We start from the raw sequence: 9,175 nt of genomic DNA on the forward strand, positions 1-9,175 counted from the left end.
TGGATTTGAACCCCAGGTTGGGTGTGGACATTACTTAAAAATAAAATCTCTAAACTATTAAAATTTTAAATATGATAGTATTTTGACATGTCAGTCACGTTGCTGAAACATAAACTCATGAAACAAAATTTACATTATTAACGTTTTAAATTACATATCTCAAATGACTTATTCAATTTTCATTTATTCTTTAATGGAATTTATATTAAACATTATTTGCTCTTTTCAAAATCTATTTCATCTGAAAAGTAAAATAAAAGGAAGTTTTCTAAATTTTTTTAAAGATTTATTTATTTATTTATTCATGAGAGACACAGAGAGAGAAGCAGAGACACAGGCAGAGGGAAAAGCAGGCTCCATGCAGGGAGCCCAACGTGGGACTCGATCCCAGGACTCCAGGATCACACCTTGGGCTGAAGGCAGGTGCCAAATCGCTGAGCCACCCAGGGATCCCATGAAGTTTTCTAAATTATAGCTATAGCACCCCCATGCCAATGATTGTAATTCACAAATAACACAACATATGTTTTTCTGCTAACAATCCCATATTGTCACTAAAAAAAAAACGTTTCTAAATACAATGAAAGTCATGTGTTCTTCATCATCCATTGTATTAGTCAGGGTTGTCCAGAGAAACAGAGTCAATATGATATATACATGTGTGTAAATATGCATATATACATAGAGATTTATTACAGATATTATTAGACTTTGCATATAAAGATTATATGCATATAAAGATTATTATATAGAGAGTGATTACAGGAAGAGATTTATATAAGGAACCGGCTTATGAGATTACAGAGGCCAGTAAGTCCAAAATCTGCAAGGCTGACGTCCCAGTTCAGCTGGAAGCTGCCAGGTGGAAGAGCCAATGCCTAGGTCAAACGCCATCAGGGCAGAAAGTTTTTTTCTCTCTCAGAGAAGAGGGTCAGCTTCTTGTTCTATGTAGGCTATAAACTGATTGTGTGAGACCCACTCACATTTATGGAGGGCAGCTTCAATTCAGCCTGCTGATATAAATGTTAACCACATGCAAAAACACTCTCACAGAAACACACAGAATATTATTTCACCAAATATCTAATATCTAAACTGACACATAAAATTTATCATTACACCTATTCAGGAAGAAAAAGACATCTGAAAAAGGGGAAGAATGAGAAATAACTTATGATGGCCAAGATATGTCTATACACACTGGCATATTACTCAGCCAGAAAAAAAAGATGAGATTTTGCCTTTGCGACAACATGGATGCACCTAGAGGGTATTATGCTAAGTGAAATAAGTCAGAGAGAGAAAGACAAATACTGTATTATTTTAATCATGTATGGAATCTAAAAAACAAAACAAGTGAATAAATAAAAAGCAGAAGCAGACCTTTAAACACAAGAACAAAGTGATGGTTGCCAAAGGGAGAGGGTAAAAAGATGAGCAAAATGGGTGGGTGGGGAGTAGGATATACAGAATTCTGGTTAGAGAATGAATAAGTCATTAGAATAAAAGGTCCAGCCTAGGGAATATAGTCAATGATATTTTAGTAGGTGCTATATGGAGACCAATGGGAGCTCCACTTGTGAGCATATAGCATAATGTATAGAGATGTTGAATCACTATTGTACACCTGAAACTAATGTAACATTGTGTGTCAACTAAACTCAAAAAACTTTTTATAGTTGGAAATAACATGTTCAATAATAAGGAATCAGTTAAACAGACAAATTCAGCCCCACAACAAAACCATTATTTTCCTAGTGTGGTAGAAAACTGTTTAGTGTAAAAGTTTCTTAAATACCATTGACCAGGCTCAGCCATTATATACATGAATTCTTACAATACCTTGAGAATACTTGAGAGATGAGAATACTATTTAGATGAGAATACTCCTCTAAAAATGTAAACCTATTTAGTATACTCAAATACTCACTTATCAGAGCCATTAAATGGAATCATATAATTGGAAGAAAACTTGGTGATAATCTCCAACTCCCCTCAATAGTGACAAAGAAAAACAAGATGGTGATTTAGATTTTTCTGCAATTATTGGCAGAGCCTTGATTTCAGACACTTGAGCATAATAAACATTTATTTTTTTCATCACAAATATGTTTTTATTTGTCACCATTAAATGTCTGAATTTTAAACAGATCCTTGGACTGGTGGTTCATATCCATCAGCTCATTCAACTTTAGCACTGGTCTCATCCCCCATAGTTTTTCCAGAACTACTACCTTCACCATGAAGCTCCATGAGTTTTCCCAATTCAAACTTGGGCTTCTTCAGCATTTTTACTTTTCTAACAAAAACATCATGGAGTGGATAAATAGACTGACAAGCTTTTTCTATATCTTTTCTGATGCTGTCTGGAATCAATTTATTGACCACTTCTTTCAAGTCATTTGTCTGCACCTCTCGAGTCATGATTTCCATCATCTTTTTCCGGATTTGGTGGACCTGTTGGTGCTGAGCGTAAGAGGTCTTCCGAATCTGATTATTGCATTTTTTAGTAAAACCAACAAAAAATAGACGAAGCAAATAGCCATAGGTAGTCTTTACATCAACATGAGCTTCAATCATGGTCTGCCATTTTTTGACCATGGAGCACATTTTGTCACGGGTAAGATCCATGCCATGAAAATTAGTCAGGCAGTTTTTGCCCTGCACATCCTCAGTGATTAGCTTGAATTTCCTAAATGCAACTTCATCATTCTGCAGATCAGCAAGACTAACTTCAAAAACGCAACCCTTGAGACCATCAGACGCAATTTTGGTTCCTTGAGTTCTTGTGACTAGTGTTTCTCCAATATTTCTTATATTGAACATAGCTGGCGCTTTCACATCATACCAATCTTTCTTAGAAAATGGATCAACCGCTGTCTTCTTGGCTCCCTTTTTGCCGCCTTTCGTAAGGTGCTTGTTCTTGCCGACTGCCATGGCGCTGCTCTCGAGAATAATAAACATTTAAATATCAAAGTAGGATTTACGCTGACCACTCAAATAAATGGGAAAAGCACAAATCTGGGTTGGCAAAATAATTTGTCACTATTCCTATTTTTTGTTAATGTCAAGATTAGATTGGAGAGATTGCTTTTTATTCTGCAGAGTATGGTTACTGTTGTAGGAAACCCCAGGAGTAGGTCTCAGTTCTGGCTATGCCTCAGTTTTATGTGCAGAGTGACATAAAAATACAGCTGCTTGGGACCACTTCAGACACTGCTAGGATTTCTCTCCTCTTTTAGTAAGAATGCTAATCTAAAGTTTTACTAAAACTTTTGACTTACTCTACATAGACATGCCCAAAGGAAAAAAAAACAGAAAGGAGTATTAGGCATAGAAATTATGACTACAATTTGGGAAACAGCATTTTCACAATTACTCTTTCCCACCTTTAAAAGTTCTGTATCAGAGAAAGTCTTACTATAGTCATTTCTGAAGTTAATCACACACACAAAAGTAAAAATACAGAATATCGAATTTAATTGATAAATCTGGGACAAGCCTTTCAGAATTCAGTTATAAGTCTGTGATACATATATCTGTTAACAATATTTAAATATCTAAATGCCACCCCCATTCAATTTTAATGCTCTGACATTAATGACAAAAATTTTCCTCTTGTACCATTTGGTGTCTGTGAACTGCAGTGAAGTCTAGAGAAACACTGGCTTTTATTTTCAAGATGTGACTTTTTATTATGAATCTGTTGCTCTTGAACTGAAAAGTGAGGACAGTAACGTTTACAACCTCTGTCAAAACCATTTTTAGAAGAACGCCTATAAGATACGTTGAGTTCCTTAGATAAACGGTGCCACAATAGACACAAACTCTGAAGCTATAGCATTATTGTACCTTATCAACATAATCAACATAATCAGAAATTTTCTCTTTCATTGTGCAAAACTAGTTACTGAAGTGCATTACCTCTATTAGGAAGGTCAATAAATTGATTCTTAAACATAACTCAATAATTTATCAAGGGACCCTCTTTCCACTGGAAACAGTTTCCTAGAACTGGCTGCCAAATGCAGTTGCTGCTACTGAACCAAGTCTATGTACCAGGAGTTCCAGAACTTTTCCTGGAAATCTCAGGATCCTTATCTACTGCACATGCCTGTGTGCAGTAGAGACTCCAATTCAGTATGTCTGAGGTAGCACCAAAGCATCTACTTTATTTGTTTGTTTGTTTTTATTTTTTAATTCAATTTAGTTAACGTATAGTGTATTATTAGTTTCATTGGTAGAATTTAGTGATTCATCAGTTGCATATAATACCCAGTGCTGTTTCCATCACATGACCTTCTTAATGCCCATCACCCAGCTATCCCACCCCCTGACTCTCTTCCCCTCCAGCAACCCTCAGTTTGTTTCCTAGAGTTAAGAATCTCAGGGGCACCTGGGTGACTCAACTGGCTGAGCATCTGCCTTAGGCTCAGGTCATGATCCCAGTGTCCTGGGATCAAGCCCCACATCTGGCTCCCTGCTCAACTGAGAGACTGCTTCTCCCTCTGCCTATGCTCCTCCTCCCACTTATGTGTTCTCTTTCTCTTTCTCCCCCTCCCTCTCTCTCATAAATAAAAAAAATAATAAATCTTTTTTTTTTAAAAAAAGAGTCTCTTATGGTTTGTCTCCCTCTCTGATTTCATTTTTCCTTCCTCTAGGTTCATCTGTTTTATTTCTTAAATTCCACATATGAGTGAAACCATATAATTGTCTTTCTCTAATTGACTTATTTCACTTAGCATAATATCTACTAGTTCCATCCACATCATTGCAAATGGCAAGACTTCATTCTTTTTTGATGGTTGAGTAATATTTATATGTGTGTGTGTCTATGTTTATATGTGTGTGTGCCCATCGATATATATTTATCGATGGGCATCATGGCTCTTTCCACAGTTTGGCTATTGTGGACACTGCTGCTATGAACATTGAAGTGCAGGTGCCCCTTTAAATCACTATGTTTGTATCCTTTGGGTAAATACCTAATAGTGCAATTGCTGGGTCATAGGGTAGCTCTACTTTTAACTTTTTAAGGAACCTCCATACTGTCTTCCAGAGGGGCATCCACACTTTTAAAGCATGCCCTAAGTGACTCTGGGTGGTGACTGGGGAACCTGCCTTGGGAGGAACTCTGTAGCCTTTGGCAAAGGGAGAACAGAAGTAGGTATAATGACCACACCAGGCCCTGCTCTTAACCTTCCCTAAACTTTTACTAATTATGCTCCCCAGAGAAACCTACCTTCTGGGATCCCTGGGTGGCTCAGAGGTTTGGCGCCTGCCTTCGGCCCAGGGCCTGATCCTGGAGTCCCGGGATCAAGTCCCAAGTCGGGCTTCTTGCATGGAACCTGCTTCTCCCTCTGCCTGTGTCTCTGCCTCTCTCTCTGTGTGTCTCTCATGAATAAATAAATAAAATCTTTAAAAAAGAAAGAAAGAAAGAAAGAAAGAAAGAAAGAAAGAAAGAAAGAAAGAAAGAAAGAAAGAAACCTACCTGCCCACTCTCTTTGTACCTGCCTAACATTCAAGGGATGAACTCACTCCAAGCACATCTCCAATAGTTCTCCTCTGGGAGATATGTTTGGGAGATATGTTGACTATATATATACATTGGAAAGAAAAGTTTAAAAGACCAACCCAAACAACAGTAAACATATAAATATATATCCTATGCACATGCATTGTGAGGGGGTTGGGAGTCTAGAAGTGATGAACCAGCCTCCTCCACGAATGTTACCTCAGATGGAAGAAAAATGTCTGCTCTGTGTAAACCCAGTCCTCTACATACAAGTTAGACACAAAACACACGTGTTACTCTACATGTACGGGTCTCTGTATGGTGCACTAGTCTGTGTCTATCTCCCTTAGACAATTTACTGCTTATTCATGTTCAATACATTTACAGCTATTTTGAATTTTTAAATGTAGAATAAATAAAGCTTAAAGATAGTTCATGCCAGTTATGGAAAGACCACGTGTAATTTATCTCATTGTTTTTCCTTCCATTGGCACTGCATTCCAGTTCTCATTGCCATTCTTCCAAACCTTTGAGTTTAGATTTCCTTCCTAGCAGGTGGCTTGGCTCCTTCTGTACCACCCTCAGTGGAGATGGCCCCCGTCCTCTCCAAGGTAACGATTCTGCATACACTTGAATCATGCCAAAAAGTCTAATTTCAACTGTGTCTCCCTCAGCTACATAACACTGATTTCGTTATTTTGCTTTTATTTTCCTCACCTTCCAAACTTAGGCTGGAGGTGTGGATCTTCTCTGCACTTTCTATTCAGTAGCGCATGCTCACCAACATCACCCAGATGTAAACTCTGCTAAGTCAGGGCTCTTTGTCCAATATATCCAAGTTCCAGGAAGAGGGGTTACTCCAACTTAGGTGCTCAATAAAGATTTGTTTATTGACTGAATGAATGTTCCTGTCTCATCTTTCTGTGTTTCGAGTCAGATTATATCTGATAAATAGTATGTTACAGCATTAACTTTGCCTTCAACTCTATCTCATTTCTGGTTTCTAAAAAATGAGGTGATGGCTTTGTGCCAAGCCCCACCTTTGCCATTACTGGTAAGTAAGCATAGTGTCTGGCATTATAGGTCAATGAATGCTGACACCTGGATCAGAAACCAATTTTTGAACAAAAGACTAATGCTAACATTTTTCTTTTCCTTTGTGAGTGATTATGTTTTGCTCAACTTTTGTTACTGAGCACAGTGATTTCTAGAAGAACGTCTTTGGCTTGGAAAAGCAAGGGTAGATTGACTCTCCGATAAAGTAAAAGCTACCTCCTTCACTTTGCCTTTACTCCAGGTGGGTTTGCTGTTGTTCCCTAGATTATGCAGAAAGGAAGGGAAGTCCTGAAAGAGAAATCTGAACAGCTATGAAGGGTCCATTAGACTTTGGCAAAGGCCCAAAGAGACCACCAAGCTTGCTCATAAATGCACAGTGTCTAATAAAAATGTGATGATGATTATTATTATTATGCATTTATTGAGCAGCAAAAATGTGCTAAATTTTAAAATGTATGCACTCTGTTATTCATATCTCCCGGATGGGTGTGTAGAAACTTCTTGCTGTTTGTTTTCCCTGGTAATTGGCATGTTGTTTTCCTGGCTTGATGGCTGCCAAAGGTCACCATTCCACTCACGCTTGAGGTCTCTGTGGCCCAAGAGCGATGCCTAGGTAACCCCACCACCTCAGGCTGGTACCACTTCGTTATAGGCCAAGTTCCATTCTATGATGGAATCAATATGGGACAGGCGTGTTTACCAAGTGCATTGAATTTCTTTGCTCTCTTTCTCCAAAGAAAAACATTTGTTTGAGCCTTCAAAGTGAGGAATTTGCTTCTTAACCCAGAGATCACACATAAAAAAAAAAAGTGACTTCATACCTTAAATCTACTTCTGATTCAAAAATCACTGCAGGAAATTGCTGACCTCTTAGGCAAACTCCCATTCTAGTCAGAGAATAAAAACAACAACAAATTAGTTCCTGGGGGATTTCAGGCGCTCCCAACAACCATTACTTTACAAGCACTTTATCAACTCTTAGGCAAAGTGTCACAAAAATATAGACAATGTTTAATATGTGGGAAACGACAACCTGGATTGCCAACCAGAAATAGGTGCTTTGTGAACTGCTTGCTTTCTCTAAATTCTGCAATGAGAAGAGTCAAATCAGTCAATAGGAAACTCTTGTTTTAAATTAGGTGAAATCTGTGATTTTTCCTTGTGCTTCTCCTCTTAAGAAAAAAGAAAAAAGAAGAAAAAGCTATAAGTCACTGGAATGACTCAAGCCAAAGCAGAGAACAAATACTACAGGATTCAACTTGACCAGGCATTATTATACCAGCACACCTAAGGCCGGTTGCTCAAAAGGTTCACGCCCTGTTTGCACCTGCAATTATTTTCATGCATAAATAATCTAAGTCAATTTGGTCACTTGTGAGCTGAATTCAGCACTGTCCCCTCATTCTGAATGGATAAAGGATCATCTTCTAGTGAAATTATATTTTACGAGTCATTTTTGTGTTTGCATGTTGTGGTTGCAACAAACGCTTTAAACGCTTAAACCAATGACAACTAAAACTCTTTAGAACTCAGTACACTACATGTATTTGTTGCTTTCTCTCATCTCCACTTTTCTAATGATGATTAGTCAATAGCTATCATATGTGAACAAACCCCAGGAAGCTAAGGCAAATCTGAAGCCTCTTGGGATTTTTTTCCAAACAAAAAATGTCCAGATTTGAGTCAACCAATGACGCTCAAGAAAAATTATCACAATGAAAAAGACCTAGCTTATCTTGAAATCTACCCAGTACCCATACTGCTGTCTTAATTTTTTTTTCCTTCTATAGTTTTTATATTCAAAAACATTTGCAACTCCTTCAACACCTCGGTCTTTCCACCCAGGAGATGAAGTACATGTTTTCATATTATGCCAAATTTACTAACATATTAATTCAGTAAAAATAAATGAATCCTATCATTTGAAGAAAGAGTGTTCGTGGGGAAAAGTGGAGGGGTTTTTCCCAGGTGGGGAGTAGGGTGATGCAAGCGAGGGGCCTGTGAAGAGGGCCTGACAGGCACTCACACAGAGGAGCTGACCCTGCACCAGATACCCCTGCAGGAGAACGCTCTCCTATTCATTCTCAGAGTCTGGGTCCTTCTGGGGACAAGTCAACACTGCCATGACAGCGCAAGACTGGTCTTTCCAACAGATGAAGTAAAGCCAAGTCGCTGACCTTAAAATATGGTGACTCTCACAGCCAGATCTGGAAGCCCCAGTTCTGTCACCAGAGGTGTTAAAACCTGTGACAGGGGACACCCGGGGGGGCTCAGTGGTTGAGTGTCCGCCTTCAGCTCAGGACGTGATCCCAGGTCCAGAGATTGAGTCCCACATCAAGCTTCCTGTGCGGAGCTTGCTCCTCCCTCTGCCTATGTCTCTGCCTCCCTCTGTGTGTCTCTCATGAATAAATAAAATCTTAAAAAAAAAAAAAAAAACTGTGACAGTAAACCGGTTGGATCATTTTCAATAGCATTGACCAGCTCTCATTCACGCCCCGAGGGAACTGCCCCGCATTCATGGGTTCTCATCATGAAAAGCCTCTTCTGCCTTTTGTCCCTCCCACTTTCTCCAAGATGTTCCCGGTGAAGTGAAGGCCAAGGCCC

The 9,175-nt window shown here is 38.7% G+C and overlaps 1 pseudogene; it reads right to left on the reverse strand.

The window, feature by feature from the left end:
* Nucleotides 1–2,166: 2,166 nt before the first annotated feature.
* Nucleotides 2,167–2,940, reverse strand: LOC140616437 (small ribosomal subunit protein eS1 pseudogene; annotated as a pseudogene).
* Nucleotides 2,941–9,175: the final 6,235 nt, after the last annotated feature.

This window comes from Canis lupus, chromosome 24 (assembly GCF_048164855.1).
Source record: "Canis lupus baileyi chromosome 24, mCanLup2.hap1, whole genome shotgun sequence".
In the NCBI taxonomy this organism is placed as follows: domain Eukaryota; kingdom Metazoa; phylum Chordata; class Mammalia; order Carnivora; family Canidae; genus Canis; species Canis lupus.